The 17,547-nt window shown below is 34.8% G+C and overlaps 1 non-coding gene across 1 annotated transcript; it reads right to left on the reverse strand.

The window, feature by feature from the left end:
* Window positions 1–13,343: 13,343 nt before the first annotated feature.
* Window positions 13,344–13,450, reverse strand: LOC121211993 (small nucleolar RNA R71). Its single transcript, XR_005907206.1, has one exon. It is a non-coding gene; the product is annotated as a small nucleolar RNA R71 (small nucleolar RNA).
* Between the last annotated feature and the right edge of the window lie 4,097 nt (window positions 13,451–17,547).

Genomic DNA, 17,547 nt, shown 5'->3' on the forward strand with positions numbered 1-17,547 from the left:
GCACAATAATCATAGAACAGTCTTATTGCTTTACTCACATGTGCATCACATAACGACCTTGTGATTTAGTCTAAATCAAACTTAAATATAATCTCAAAATACATACCTGACCAACTTAACGCATTGAACGTATTTATTACCAATTGTTACTGTGAAGTTGTATAATCTTACGCTTTACTTGAATCTTCAGCAAAACCTTTAGTTCAGGGCTTACCTGGACAAAATCTCCACACGTAGTCATCGGGTCTTTAGAGCTCGGATATAGTACGAGCACGAAGCCTACGGACATTAATCAGTGAAAATATTCTCGCATAAAGCCTGCGGGGTTTTAACCCGGATATAGTACTGACACAAATGCCCTTCGGGACTTATCACATTTATACACTTTCACATCCATCACGTTCGCCACTCGGCCCTATCACATATATACACTTTCACATTCATCACATCGGCCATTAGGCCTTATCACATATATACACTTTCACATTCATCACATCGGCCATTAGGCCTTATCACATATATATACACTTTCACATTCATCACATTGGCCATTCGGCCTTATCACATATATACACTTTCACATTCATCACATCGGCCATTAGGCCTTATCACATATATACACTTTCACATTCATCACATCGGCTATTAGGCCTTATCACATATATACACTTTCACATTCATCACATCGGCCATTAGGCCTTATCACATATATATACACTTTCACATTCATCACATCGGCCATTAGGCCTTATCACATATATACACTTTCACATTTATTCAAATATACTTCACATACCACATATACTATCATGTACAGACTTGGTCTTGGCCGAACCTACATCCATCACTTTCCAATGAATAATTCAATTTTACGCCATACTATCATTTCATATTCGAATACTCATAAACTTACAATATCACGATTTAGAATTCAAGTATGGGTTTAATCAATAGCTTATCAGCAACTAAAACAAGTTTTATCCATGTTTACAACAAAATCACATATTCACTACGAGCTATTTTCCTGAGCAATGGTCACTAAATTATTTATAACCGAAGCTACAAGACTCCAAATAACTTGCCGTTAATTTTCCCTGAATATAGACTCGTATATCTTTCATCCATAAATTTTTCAGAATTTTAGGTTTGGCCAATCAATACCAGATTTTTCTTAAATTTTCCCCTGTTTCACTGTTTGACTAATCTGACCAGTCTTCACTACGAATCAAAATTCTCATTGTACAGAATTCAAAGTATGTTCTATTTGATTTCATTTGAAACTAGACTCATTAAGGAGTCTAAGCATATAAATTTTATCTTGTAACCATTTTTTTTACAAATTATAGTGATTTTCTTAAAATAGAACAGGGGATTTCGGAGTCATTCTGACACCGTCTCACACAACTTTAAATATCTCTTTATAGGAAATTCCTTTGCTTACACGGTCTCTTTTATAAGAAACTAGACTAATTAAACTTTGATTGTATATTTTATTCAGCCTATAATTCCACACCAGACATTTATAGTGATTTTCTAAAATCACGTTACTGCGGCTGTCCTGAGCAAATTATTACAATTTGCTCTTAAATTTCCAAGTCCAAACACTTACGAACTTACCATTTGAGTTTAAGACATATCATGGCCACATCATATCTTATTAAATCAACTCATTATATACTATTATAGTTGAATTTACTCAACATTTAATCACTTAAAACTTACCTCGGATGTGGTCGAACGATTTCGGCGGCTATTCGATCACTTTTTCCCTTCCCTTATCCAACTTTGGTCCTCTAAGCTCTTGAGCTAATTCAAACAAATTTAACTTATTAAAGTCTCATTATGCTAGCTTATGGCCGAATATGACAAGGAGTTTGATAGGTCATATGGCCACCTATAGCTCAAACACAAAATGGTCATACGCATTTTTAATCACATTGAGCAATTTAATACAATTAATCTAACATTTCCTCATGTGCACCTTTATGACCGAATACATGCAACACCAAGCTATCTATTCATTCATGTATGCATCTTATTTAAGCATGTATATCCACAATTGAATTCATCATATAAATATCTATGATTTCACTCAAATAATCTCATTACAACACACGGTGCTCCAACCATTATTTAAATTCAAAGCTCGGCTAGTACACATATATACACTAGCAATCAATTACTAACATTTTCACTTCATCTTAATAGCTAGCTTAGCAAACCTTAATTTAACACATAATTCATACATATCACATTCCAAGCATTCACTCAATTCTATCACTTAAAACACACACATTACTCAATAACTTCATAGTTCAAATTCGGCAACTACACCACTAATATTCAAAATCATATTCGGCCTTAGTACTCCCTTGTTAGCCGATTTTTCTTCATTTAGCAACTAAAATAATAAACCACAACATTTAAATTCATCTCATTCTTCTCCCATTTGACCGAATGAACATTTATCAAATGAAAATTCAACTAAACAACAACATCTTTCTTTCTAAAATGTATATACACCACACCATCAATTGAAGGTAAATTCAAGGTAACATTAGTATTGAAAGGTTGCGTTGTGGGCAGCCTAAGAGGACTCGCAACACTTGGCTTAATTGCTGTAACATATCACATTCGGAGGCTGATTCGGACAGCATCAATAATACAATATTTAGACAGCATAAACAGGGCAGCAATTAACAATACCAACAAGGTAAAATTCGGACAGCAATTTGACAGTTTCAACAATTATCAAATAAAAGTTCAAGGAAAACTCACCAAGGTTCCCAACACCGATTCTACCTATTCAATTTGCTCCTCCCCTTTTTAGCCTTCTACTTGAAAATTTCAACTTATAAGCAAACAAATTTCATGGTTTTCCCCTACATGCAGCCGGCCTCTCCTCTCTAGCTTCATTTGAAAGAGACAAGGAAGCAAGATAGAAAAATAAAAGTTGAAGTCTTTCTTTCTTCCATTCACGGCAATGGAGGGGGGGCAACCACACACATTTTTTTTTGTCATCATTTACCTTCCCATTATTATTTTATCCTTTCTCACATAAACCATCAGCACAACATGTTTTATGACATGTTTTGCCCATCACCCTTTGTCATGGCTGGCCACTAGTAATTAAATGGGGGAAATTGACATGCAAGTCCACCCCTTTGATTACATGCACTAATAGATCCTTATGGATTAACCTATCACATTTCAAAAGTGTCACACATAAGTCCTATTACTAAATTCACATGCAATCGACTAAATCGAAGCTTAAAACTTTCACACATTCATATTCACATATTTTAGACAATAAATATCATATTCAAATAATTTGGTGACTCGGTTTAGCGGTACCGAAACCACTTTCTGACTAGGGTCATTTTAGGGCTGTCACATGAACAACATACAAAACGATTATAATGCTATGCTCAAAGTATATATAAGCCATTTTTGCATGGCTATCCAAATTTATACAAAACCAAAGGGTACATGACCAACAACAAAAAGGGTAGTCCTATACATGCCATTTTCAGAGTTCAACCAAAAGTGTACCAAAAGGGCTTTGATAGTGTGGACGACTTCGACTTCGACAATCCCGAGTTCGATAGCTGACGAACCAAAATCTATAAAACAGAGATTCAAAGAACGGAGTAAGCATTTAATGCTTAGTAAGTTTTGAGCAATGAAATTAGGCACAACTGAAGTATAGCATTCATATAACTAAACAGATAATTTCATATACACATATTCTCAAAAAGCAGTCCTACTTCACATTTCCAACCCTTATATTCACACATAAGGGATCAACTTAACCAAAGGCCGGAAGCTCATTAATTGTCTGGGCGAATAATATTTAAAAGGAATCAACTACTCCAATGCATATACGAAACGTACCTCATCGTTGGGATTTTACGAGCGTATTAATTGAAATTATTACAGCAAGATCGCTCATTCCCAAACCAAGTACCTTCGGAATTTAGCCGGATATAGCTACTTGCTCAAATGCCTTCAGGACTTAGCCCGGTTATAGTAACTCGCACAAGTGCTTTCGGGACTTAGCCCGGTTATAGTAACTTGCAAAAATGCCTTCGGGACTTAGCCCGGTTATAGTAACTCACACAAATGCCTTCGGGACTTAGCTCGGGTATAGTAACTCGCACAAATGCCTTCGGGACTTAGCCCGGAATTAGTCACTAGCACAAATGCCTTCGGGACTTAGCCCGGTTATCACCCGAATATCCATGCACATATCAATAAATCATGACACATCTATATTTCATTTTCATAACTAGAATTCAAACACAAGTCACTTATCAAGCATTATCATTTTCGGCTCAATAGTTACATACAAAGAGCATGATTTTGATTTACTTAAAACATGATCTAATCGAATCATAATCTAAGATCCATTACTCAAAAACTTACCTCGGATGTTGTCGAACGATTTCAGCTGCTATTCGATCACTTTTTCCTTTCCCTTATCCAACTTTGGTCCTCTAAGCTCTTGAGCTAATTCAAACAAATTTAACTTATTAAAGTCTCATTATGCTAGCTTATGGCCGAATATGACAAGGAGTTTGATAGGTCATATGGCCACCTTTAGCTCAAATACAAAATGGTCATACGCATTTTTAATCACATTGAGCAATTTAATACAATTAATCTAACATGTCCTCATGTGCACCTTTATGACCGAATACACACATCATTAACCTAATATCAATTAACTAAGCACTTTAACAAATTCTCCTTGAGCCGATTATCTAAGTCAAGATAGATTCATCATTATGCTCGCCTATAACTAAATACATGCAACACCAATCTATCTCATGTGGCCGAATATGCATGTCTATGTTGAGGCCAATTATATGCTTAATACTTCCTACAAATATGGTTACTTGTATTGACTACATACCATTTTGTTTCAAGTTCAAAACTCGGCTAATACACATATATACACTAGTAATCAAATACGAACATTTGCACTTCACCTTACTACCATTTTTCATCCAAATAACATGAATCAACAACCATATTTCTCTTCTACTTCCTACCATGGCCAAATGCATCAAGGCACCATACCATTTCAATTTTGGTCATGGGTTAAACAAAGAACTTAATGTCTAACTCAAAAATGCTAAAAAGAAAATCCAAGACTCATCAATCCACCATCACATGTATCATTACAAAGCTTCACATTTAGCATGCAAATGACATCAACACAAATCCACCTTAGCCGAAACTTAACTCATCTTCATGCCTCATTACCACAACATCAAACACCAACCAAGAAGACAACACCCATGGCCGAATATCATCTCCATCACATAGCAAAGATTTAAACCATGGGCTAGGTAGAACTCAAGCTAACAACTAAAAACATGCATGAATCTCATGGAACAACATCAAACATACCTCCTCCTAAACACCAACCAACCGAACATGAAGCAAGAAAATCCTCTTCTTCTTCCTTCCTCAAGTCACGGCAATGGAGGAGTAGCCTAGCTCATTTTTTTTCTTTTTCTCTTTCTCCTCCTACTAACCACTATTATTTTATTACCCATGCTCCTTATTTTATCATTCCTCCCATAAAACACTAACATAACATGTTTATGACATGTTTTACCCATCACATTTTGTCCACCCTTATTGTCATGGCCGGCCACTACCAATTAAGTGGGGAAATTGACATGCAAGTCCACCCTTTTTAATTACATGCACTAATAGATCCTTATAGATTAACCTATCACATTTCACAAGTGTCACACATAAGTCCTATTAACTAAATTCACATGCAATTAACTAAATCGAAGCTTAAAACTTTCACACATTCATATTCACATATTTTAGACAATAATTATCATCTTCAAATAATTTGGTGACTCGATTTAGCGGTCCCAAAATCGCTTTCCGACTAGGGTCACTTTAGGGCTGTCACAGTTTCAATCTCATTCCACCACATACCCATACCCACATTTGGTTGCTCGATTTGGGCCCTTAACCAATTCCCATATTGAAAATTCAGATTAGTAATCCCTTTAACTTTCTCAAACTGATCACATTTATGAGTATGATGTCTTATACAACCACACAAATAGTAGAAAGTTGGAAGACTATCATATTTGATAGCACACAAAGTCTCTTCACAATCAGCCCCAACCAAATAAACCAGCCTTCTCAGCAGTTTAGATATGTCCATTTTAACTCAAACTCTAATATGCTAAACCCAACATCCATTCTTATCCCTCCAATTGATAGGCACAACCTCTCCTATATCTTTCCCAACATCAAGAGCCACCAATTGATCCATTTTTTCCAATGGGATATTAAAAATTAAGACCCAAAATGACACATGAATGAAACTCATATCTTTCCCTTTCCTGAATGGGACCATGGAAACTAAGCTTTGATCAAAACTCTAAGGGACCAAATTCAGGATTCTATCTCTATCCTCAATTAAACCAAATTTCACCAAAAACAAACCACCCATCGATGCAACAAAATTAACCGGTTCATTAGTTTACCATAGAGATTTTAGCACTTTGTACATTGCTTCTCTATTAATTTTTCCTCGGACAGAAACTTCTCCACAACCCATGCTTTAAATCCCTACAAGTTTAATTTAGTTGAGCCTTGGTAGATCACCTTTTCCTTTTCAGATTTTGAAAACTTGAGATTAGCCAACAAACCATTCAAATCATCAGCCATCACACCTCAACTTCATAGCAAACAAAGAATGACAAAATACTAATTTGAAAACCAACCCACCTCTCACGACAACAACACACCCAACAAAATAGAAGAAAACACCAAACACACTAGCCAACCACCTTCTATCATAATCAAAAGAAAACACCAGCAACATATCCTTATCACAAGAAAAAAAATTACAGAAAGTCCAAAAATAATAGTAAACTAAAAAACCTAAGAACCAGTTTAGCAAAACTATTAAAGCACCCAACAGATCATACCAAAAAAATAGAAAACACGAATTATAGAAACACAAATAGAAAAAAATATTAAAACAATCCCTTCAAAGTCCTTTTACAATCCAAAGAAAACTTGTACAGGGAAATGCGAAAAAAATAAGACCCAAAGAGAACTGAAACAAGGAAACCACGAGAACAAGAGAAACTTCCCCACAAGACCCCGAACATAATCCGCTTTAAAAAGATCCCACCATCGAAGAAAGTAGCCCAAGCAACCACCTAGATGAACCAAATGAAGACCAACCACAACCATAGACAAAGAAACCATGCAGCCCATGCACCACAAACAAAACACAAAAAAAGGAGAAGAAAGGTCCACGAATCAAAATAGAAAGAAAAAGACTATAAAACCAATTTCAACAAAACATAAAACAGGGAGGAAAATCACCCAACAACAAAAAATAAGAATAGTCCATTAAATAGCCCGTTTATAACACTAGAACAAAGCAAGAGCTAAGAGAACAAACAAGATAAAGAAAACTGTAAGGGAGGTCAAGCAAAAGAACCACCACAAAATAGCCCAGATCAAACCCAAGCCATATGTTCAATCCGTTAGAATGAGAACAGCCCAATAACCTTTACGAGAAGCCAACTTCCTCCCTAAACCACCAAGGGTGTAACACCCTACGATCAACAAAGACAAAGAAAAAAGATAACGAGCCAAAACCTGCAAAACCTAAAAGAGCAACCACAAAAAATTAAAACAAAAACTTAATTAGTAAATAACAATAAAGAAAGACACAAAATGTAACACCCCCTTACCCATATTCGACACCGAAACAGGGTACAAGGTGTTACCGGTCTTACAATACAATCATTCACACAATTTCGAGTCATAAATTTGCGTTAAAAGTAAAACCATTTGCAACTAATCATAAAGTCCCTAATACGATCCTACGAGGCACAAAATATGCATTGGAAGTGGTTTGGGACTAAACTAAGAATACAAAACCTAGAATTTTTTTACCCTAAATAGGGGTCATATGTAACAGCTCGATTTAGACCCTATCGGAACGGTGGTATTGGGACCACGAATCTGAGTCAGAAAAATATTTAAAAATTATTTTTTGTGTTTATTTTGTATGAATTTATATCTGTGAAAATTTCGTGATTTAATTTTGTCGTTTGAGTGTCCGATTAAATAAAAGGACTGAATCGCGTAAAATAAAAATTAGATGGTAACTTGCATAAGGACCGAATTATTAATGGTTTTCTAAATTGGGGTATTTATGTTGAAATTATTCCATTAACATGATGTTTGGATGGTAATGGACATATGTTCTATAATTTTATTATTATTTCATAAAGGTTAATTAGGTAAATTAGTAATAAGTTAATATATATGTTAATATATCATAATATAAGCCATAATCATATTATTTTCTTTGTTCTTGCACCTAATATAAATAAAAGAAATAGAAGGAACAAGAGCTAGGGTTCGGCACTTTATAAAGCTCAATCTAGGTTCGTTTTTGTTTGGTTTTAGATAATTTCTATGTTTTTGAGATCGTTGCTTAGTAATCTTCAAGACCCAAGCTTTAATTTTTGATTTTGATGAATATTTTGATTTATGCCATTGTTGATAGTTTGTGATTTTTGTTGTTTGATGATGAAATATGAAAGATATGTTTTAGATTAACATATTTTGTGTTGGAGTTTTTGATGATTTTGAGTAATTACGACTAAATTGAAAAAATAATAATTTGAGGGACTAAAATATGAAATAAATGAAATATATGGGCTTGTATTAACGCTAGGAATATTTGGCCAAACATGGGTATCTTGAAATTTTGAATATTTTGTGTTTTGTGCAATAGGGACTAAATTGTATAAATTGTAAATGTTAGGGGTAAAATGGTAATTTTCCTATTTATTTGTTTTTGGACTAAATTTAATGAAAATATGTTTGAATGAGCTTAATTTTAATATGTTTAGATGAAGAACCAAAGAAATCGAATTTGGATCGGAGGAAAACGAAAGTTGTCGACTAGTCGATCCATACCGATTTTTCATTGTCCGAGGTAAATTTATAAGCAAATAGACGCACTTAATTTTTCATTAAATGTAAAGTGTACATGCTGATATGAAATATATGAATTAATATGTGCGAATGCCGAATGTGTAAGCATGTTAACTATGTTCATGCAATCGTTTCGACCGAGTTACGGCGTTCGAAAATCCCGTATGAACCTTAGGAATAGTTAGGATACATATGTCATGACATAGGATTCTGATATATGTGTGGGAGTAAGACCATGGCATCGATATGTGATTCCGATAGGTGTTTATGAGTAAGACCATGTCTGGGACAGTGGCATCGATATCTGGCTACATGTAAGACCAGGTCTAGGACCTTGGCATTGTACGATTTGTGTGATTATCCGAGTCTCCTATCCGATTCTGAATGGTTCGTCGGGCAAAGATAAGCTATATTTGAATGTGTAAAATGAGCTATATGCCAGGTATGGATTAACTTGTTACCTATTCAAGGTAAGGTAAGTAAGTATTTAATGTTTGATACAAATGGCTTATGAGGTAAATATAATGTGTAATTATAAAATTGTAATCGAACTTGATAAAGGTTATATATTGTGATTGTCTTCGAAATGATATGGCATATGTTTATTGATGTAACCATATGTATTCGCCATTTAAGTAATGTGTACATGATGATATATTATGATGCTTGAGTGGTGTTTATGAGTATAAGTATATTTGATTGTTTAATGATATCTTGGCTTTGTAAGTGAAATGTGAATTACTTATATTGGTTATATAGGCATTCGGCCAAGGTGGGAATTTTGTATAAAAATGAAATATCATGTATGAAATTGGTAGGTTGAGACTAAGCATACTTATGCTAGTATAATTCGATTAAATTTAAAACGAATTGGTTATATTACTATATTGTTTATTTGCTTATGGCTTACTAAGCTATGATAGCTTACTCTGTGTGTTATGTTACTCTGTTTTATAGATTTTGGAGTCAAGCTACAAGCTTGGGGACGTCAGCCAAGTTCATCACACTATCTACTGTTTTGGTACCTTATAAGCTAAACTTAAATTATGGCATGTATAGACTGGCTTTAGGATTAATTATTTTGAATATGTTTGTATATTAGCCATGCGAAAATGGCTTGCTTTTTATGTTTAGGTTTGATTTTATGTGGGCTTAGTTATAATGTTTTGTGATCTAGGTTTTGATAATTTTGGTTGTCTTTTTGGATTAAGGTTTGAGTTCACTTTTGGTTATAGTGATATATGCTATGCAAGAATGATTCATATGATAAACGCTATATGTGTTAGTAATAGTTTGATAATGGTCGGTAAATTTAGAAATGGAAGGTGTAATGATATTGTGTATATACATTTTCATAGGATGTTAAACTGATTCGGTCAAGGTTTTGAATAGGTAACCATACATGAATTAGTTTGAAACTATTTCAATAATATATTGGTATATTCGGTTATAAGATGGAATTGAATAAGAAGGTTATGATTTATTTGTAACTTAGCATTGCTTATATAAATATTTTTGTATATGATAATTTGACTTAATATATTTGATATATAGTATGTAATATTTACGTTTTGTATATGTCTATATGTGGTTAATGTTTCGAAAGTATAGAAATAATCTCCTTTAGTTAATAAGTATTTTCAGTCAACTAGTTGAATTATGCATGCATGTTTTTGGATGGCTTTAAGCTGTTTAAATTCGGTTGTGGTAGCTAATTAATGTTTTGACCCAATAGTGACAAGTTGGGTATGTTATATGGAATCGTTAATTTGTTATATCGTAGTTGGGTAAATGTGATTAACATAGGTGGTTACAGTATTTTTGTATCCAACTATAGCATATTAAATGTTGGTATATTATATTATATTATATATATAATGATTTAAACATTTGAAGTATATAGAATTGTAAGTTAATTGATTTGAGCTATGAGTGAGTAATAGTTAAGAACGAACTTGTCTTGGCTAAATGCATGGAAGAATGACTAGGTGAATAATGGCATGTACAATAATAAATTATAATAATTATATGTGTTTTATGTGGTGATTAAGTGTTTAACTTAATATTAAATGAATGCCAAATTTGATATGATTTTTATCAAATGATAATAAGTAGTACATTTTGGGTAACCCAATTGTGTAAGGTTACAGTATGCGACTAAAGTGTAATGAAGTATGTATATCTGCATGTATTATGAGTTTGGATTAAAAGTATATTCAGCTCTGTGGTATAAGTAATTAAATCGATGATAAACCGTAATTTATACATATTTTTATCCCATGCTTAGCGCATCTACGGATGATTTTTCCTTAGATTTGGTGAATTCGATGCTCCTAATCCTATAATTTCATGTTTTATACTTAGGTGAGCATAGGAGAGTAAAAAAAGTAAGAAACGGGCCAAAAATGGAGAAAATAGACCCACATGGTAAAACAACACGACCTTGACTTCCTCACACGGGTGTGTCACACGGCCGTGTTAATTTGGCAAGATCGAAGCACGACTTACACGGGTAGACCACACGCCCATGCCTATTTAACTGCCTTGACCATGGGCTGGAGTAATCACACACGGGCGTGTCCCTGCTGAGCCTAAGTTTAGTCCTATTCGAAAAAGGCCAATTTTTAGGGATCTTAGGCATTCAAAAGCCTATTTAAACACTTGAGGAGGCACTTAGGATGGGGACGCAGAGTAGAAAGTAAGGAATTACTCAAGGAAAGCTGATTGATCCATCTCAAGAGCCGAATTCATCATCATGACTGGAGATGTCCCTTCAAGTTACTTCAGGAGTTTTGAGTTTTCTTATGTTTTGTTATATTTATGCTTTTGAGATGTTTTCTTTCATAAATATGAACTAAATCCCTTAAATACCTAAGGGGAATGAAACCTAAGACAGATCTTGTTCTTATTATCTGAATTGTATGATAAATATTTGACTTGTTCTTAATTATGTGTTCTTCATTCTTGTTTTAATATTCCAGGATATTGATTCAAGTTAATGCTGTTGTTTAGAGGAGGAATAGACCCTGTTTAAGAGTAAAATTGTCATAATTAAGCGGAGTTGATTGCGCGCCTAGAGATAGGGTGACAAGATTTTGCCAGATTAGGGTGAAACCTAATAAGGGAATCCATAGATCGAGTTAATGCAATTTTAGGGTGTTAATTAGAAAGAGATTTCAATTATTCAACCTAGGGTTAGACGTTATTAGTCTCGAGAGAGATAATAATATAACTTAGGGATTTCTATGGATCAAGTCAAATGAATAAATCGCCTGATTTAGAGTCAAATAACAAGTGAAGTCTCGGTGGATTTTTCCTTAGGTATTGCCTCAATCAATCAAATTTTCCCAAAAGTATTTTCCTGAGTTTTCTTTCTGAGCATTCTTAGTTAGTAATTAGTTTAGATAACCAAACCTCTTAATTTTTAGGCTAGATAATAAAAAGGAAGTAAATACTAGTACTCGTAGTTCCTTTGGGTTCGACAATCCGGTCTTGCTGAGCTATACAACTGTTTGATAGGTACACTTGCCTTAATCGTGATAATAAGTTAGTCTCAAGAACAATTCATTTATAAATCTTTAAAACCTGATACGAATATCACACAATCAAGTTTTTGGCACTGTTGTCGGGGAACTAGGATATTAGGAACACTCGATTTTTATTACTTTAGCCATTTTACTTTTATTGCAATTTAAGTTTTTATTTTTTTTCTAATTCTTCATTTATTTTCTTTTGACAGGTTTTTCTAGTTTATGACCAGAAGAAACCCGTCAGGACCACTACTTTTTGACGATGAGATCGACCGCACAGTTTGTAGAAACCAGAGAGAAATAAGGCGCAGCCTAAGATCCATGGAGGACAAGCAAGAGTACGATACTTCAACCATAACCGAGGAGATGGCTAAAAACCAATAAAATCCGCTACCTCCTGCGATTGCTGCTGATCCAGTAAATCAGAATCCTACTCCACGCACTATGTATGATTATGCTAAACCTAATTTAATAGGAACTGAGTCAAGTATAGTTAGACCTGCTATTTCTGCAAATAATTTTGTATTGAAACCTAACACAATTCAAATGATACAACAGTTTGTTCAGTTTGATGGTTTGCAGGACGAGGATCCCAACGCTCACTTGGCAAATTTCTTATAATTTTGCGATACTTGTAAAATTAATGGTGTTTCTGATGACACCATTTGCCTTCGGCTGTTTCCCTTTTTATTAAGGAATAAGGCTAAACAATGGTTGAACTCGTTACAACGAGGGTCAATCACTACTTGGGAACAAATGACCGAAAGGTTTTCATTAAAATATTTTCTACCAGCTAAAATAGCCAAATTACGTAATGATATCTCTTCTTTTGTGCAGATGGATTTAAAAATAGTCTACGATGCATGGGAGAGATACAAGGACCTTTTGAGAAGGTGCCCTCACCATGGGTTATCGCTTTGGCTACAGGTTCAAACGTTTCATAATGGCCTGAATCCTTTGACTCGGCAAATGATTGATGCAGCCGCTGGAGGAACTATCAATAATAAGACACCTGAGGTGGCTTACAAATTTATTGAAGAGATGGTACTGAATAACTATTAGTGGCAAGTTATGAGAACAAAGCCGACGAAAGCAGCCGGTGTTTTCAACCTCTACGTGGTTACTATGCTATCTAACCAAGTAGAACTCTTAAATAAAAAGATTGATGGTTTGAGAGGTTCTACTCAGGTACATCCAGTGATGAGGTGCGATTCGAATGGAGGAGGAGCATGCACAGAATATCAACCCTTCAACCCTAGCATCGAGGAGGAACAAGTCTAATATATGGGGAACAATAACTCTAGTCCCCAAAGTAACCCATATAGTAACACTTATAATGCAGGTTGGAGGAACCATCCCAATTTCTCATGGGGCGGTCAAGGAAATTAAAGGCCACAACATCCTTTAGGTTTTCAACAACCACCCTACCAGTAAGAAAAGAAGCCGAACTTTGAGGAGATGCTAACCAAATTCATCTCGGTGTCAGAAACTCGTTTTTAGAATACTAAGACAGCACTCAAAAATCAACAAGCATCAATATAGGGGCTCGAAACTCAGATTGGAAAGCTCGCTTAGTTAATTTCTGAACGACCACAAGGTAGCCTGCCAAGCAACACTGAAACTAACGCAAGGGAGCAACTCAACGTGATTTCCATTCAAGATGAGGAAGGGTTAGTTGCAAAACCAAGGCCAGAAACGATGGTAAGCAAAGGTAAGAATGAGGTAGGCCAAAATGTCCCAAAGTCGGTGAGTACAGAATATAAACCTCATGTGCCATACCCTAATGCGACAAGGAAAGACCGATCAGACGAATAATTAGGTAAATTCCTAAAACTTTTAAAGAAACTACATATAAACTTACCATTTATTGAAGTCCTTTCGCAGATGCCAAACACAGTCAAATTCTTAAAGGAGCTTTTAACAAATAAATGAAAGTTCAATGAGGAGCCGCATGTGCAACTGAATGCAGTTTGCTCAGCCATATTACAGAATAAGCTACCCAACAAATTGAAAGATCCAGGGAGTTTTATGATTCCTTGTTTAATTGGTAGTCTAGATGTTCATCATGCATTGGCTGACATAGGGGCAAGCATTAATGTTATGCCTTATAAAATGTTTAAACTACTAGGTCTTGGGAAACCCAAACAAACTAGGATGAGCATTCAATTGGTTGATAAAACCATTAGATTTCCTAGGGGTATCATTGAAGATGTTCTTGTTAAGATCGATAAATTTATATACCCAATAGACCTTTTTATTCTAGACATGGAAGAGGATAGTAACGTCCCTTTAATTTTAGGACAACCCTTTTTAGCGACTACTAGAACCCTTATTGATGTTGGTACAGATGAACTCACACTTCGTGTGGGAGACGAAACAATCACCCTTCAAGCTCGTAATTCAAGTAACACATTAAAAATTGAAGGTGGTTGTATAAATCATTCTACTAGTACTGATCATGTGGTGAAACCTTCTGTACAGGAAACAGTTACAAAGAACGGATATGAGTCATGTTCAAACAACAACAAGGGACCTATCTATGAAGAACGGAGGCTACAAATTGAGGAGCTAGATGAATGGCAGACACAGAAATCGAGAACACCCGATAGGTCGAAACCGAGCCAAGACGAGCTCAATACCTCACCAAATCAACTTAAGGTTGGAGACAAAGTACTACTAGATGCAGTAGATCCTCGCATTACCACTTCTGAAACTAATAAAGAAATTTCTCTTACAATACTCAGTATTTTTCCATTTGGTACAGTCGAGGTAAATCATCCCAAATTTTGCACATTTAAGGTAAACAATACTCGTCTTAAACCTTATGTTGATAAAATTTATAGCAGGGATGAGGAGTGTAAACTCCTCGCTCCACCTGGACTATGCAAAAGTGAGGCAAGTCGAGCTTAGACTATAAATAAGCGTTTCTTGGGAGGCAACCCGAGCATTAACAGTGTTAATTTCTTTAAAATTTTAGTTTTTAACATCTAACATACTAACCGAATCATGGAATGCAGACTTTTTAAAGACCACACGGCCAGGCACACGGGTGTGTATTAGGCAGTGTGAAAATAAGGCAAGATTTCTTCCCAACACGTGATACGATAAGTTGCCACAGCCGTGCGACATGACCATGGGCGAAACTGCCAAAACAACATGGGTGTGCGACACGCCCGTGCCTTAAAACCGTTGTTGAAACTGAGAATGTAACACGGGCGTACGACACGCTCGTGCCCTCCACACGTGGTCGACACTGTCAAAATAAACACGGGCGTCGACCTATATACACGGGTGTGGGAGAAGCGAACGAAGCAAGATACGGCCGTGTGCGCCCACACGCCCAAGCCACACAGGTGTGGCACAAATTTTAGACGTGCCCAAATTCAAAATTTGCGAAACACACGGGCAAAAATTAGGGCACACAGGCGTGCCCCACGGCCGTGTTGTAACATCTTGATTTTGGGCTTAGTCGGAACAGTGGTTTCGAGACCACAAATTCGATAAGGAAAATTTCATTTTTATTATATTTTTATGGTCTACGATTTCATGAAATGATTTTACAAAATGATTTCATGAAAATTTCGTTCAAAAATTTCGACGTTTGGGTACTCAATTTAGTAAAAAGGACTAAATTGTAAAAAGTGCAAAAGTTGAGTTCTACATGTTAAAGGTATCAAATTGTTATGAAATTTTAAATAGGAGGTCCTTAAATGAAAATTAAACCATTGTATAACTTGTTGGACAAAAATGGCCTTGATTGGGTAAAATTTGAAAGAATAGTAAAAAGGGCATTTTGGTCATTTAGGGGTAAAATGAATTAAAAGACAAATTTTAAACTTCAAATGTGTCCCTTTCTTCTTGGTACAGTAGAATTTACCAAGAGCAGCCATGGTTAGGGTTTGGCCAAACTTCCAAGCTTAATAGTAAGTGATTCCGAGCTCTGTTTTTAATTTTCTATGTATTTTTGAAATCCCGGTAACATGATCTGCTCATTTCTACCATTATTTTAAGATAGGATTTATGTTTAAAAATTGACCCATGAATGATATGCATGTATTTTGATGTTTAATGGTACAATATGAAGCTTGAAATTGTGTTAAACAACTTTTGCTAAGCAATTTTATGTGAAAACGAGTAAAACTGCATAATCGGTAAAAATACCTAATGTTCATAAGTACATGTTAGATGTTTCCATAGAAGGAAAAATGATTAGCATGTCATAAAACATAAGAAAATAGTAAGAATTTAATTTTCGAACCTTAGGGAAAAAGTGCAAATATGCAAAAGTTTAGGGGTCAAAATGCAAATTTGTAAAAATATGATTTTTAGACCCATATGAATAGTGTGACTAGTTAGTAGGCTAAATGTGATATTATAGATCAAGGAAATCAAGATTTGAGCTTAAAGCGAGAAAATACAAGGTTATGGACTAGAATGGTAAATTGTCATTTCTGGATCCGAGGTAAGTTTGTACCTAAATAATTTATCGATTCTTTTTATTTTATTATATTTTGTTATCATATGAAATGTGGCTACCTATAGAATGACTATTTGTTGTAAATTGCAAATTGAAAAAGGACTATGAATAAATAGTAACATGTTATGAATTTTTAAATCGGAGGAATTTCCGAAAAGTTCAACAGGAAAATCGGTTAAGTAAAAATACATGTGAACATGATTATATGATGAATAAGTGCAGGTATATGTTTAAGAATATTTTGAGCAATATGCTCGATATTTGAGTGAACTTCGATAAGACAAAATGGATTAAGTGAAATTATGTAAGAGTGAATTTTGGTAGTAAAATAGTGTTGGACAGCAGCAGTTGTGTGAATTTGAAAATTCACCAAACTTTGTGTAAGTTTAATAAAATTTCAACTAAATTATGGAATTAAATATTAATGAGTCTATTTTCATTTAAAAGAAACAAGGGGAGGAAAAGAGTTGTATATTATGTGATAATCTAATTTTTGTAAGACAGTGTTAGAATGAATTCGAGATCCCCTGT

This window comes from Gossypium hirsutum, chromosome A12 (assembly GCF_007990345.1).
Source record: "Gossypium hirsutum isolate 1008001.06 chromosome A12, Gossypium_hirsutum_v2.1, whole genome shotgun sequence".
Classification (NCBI taxonomy): Eukaryota; Viridiplantae; Streptophyta; class Magnoliopsida; order Malvales; family Malvaceae; genus Gossypium; species Gossypium hirsutum.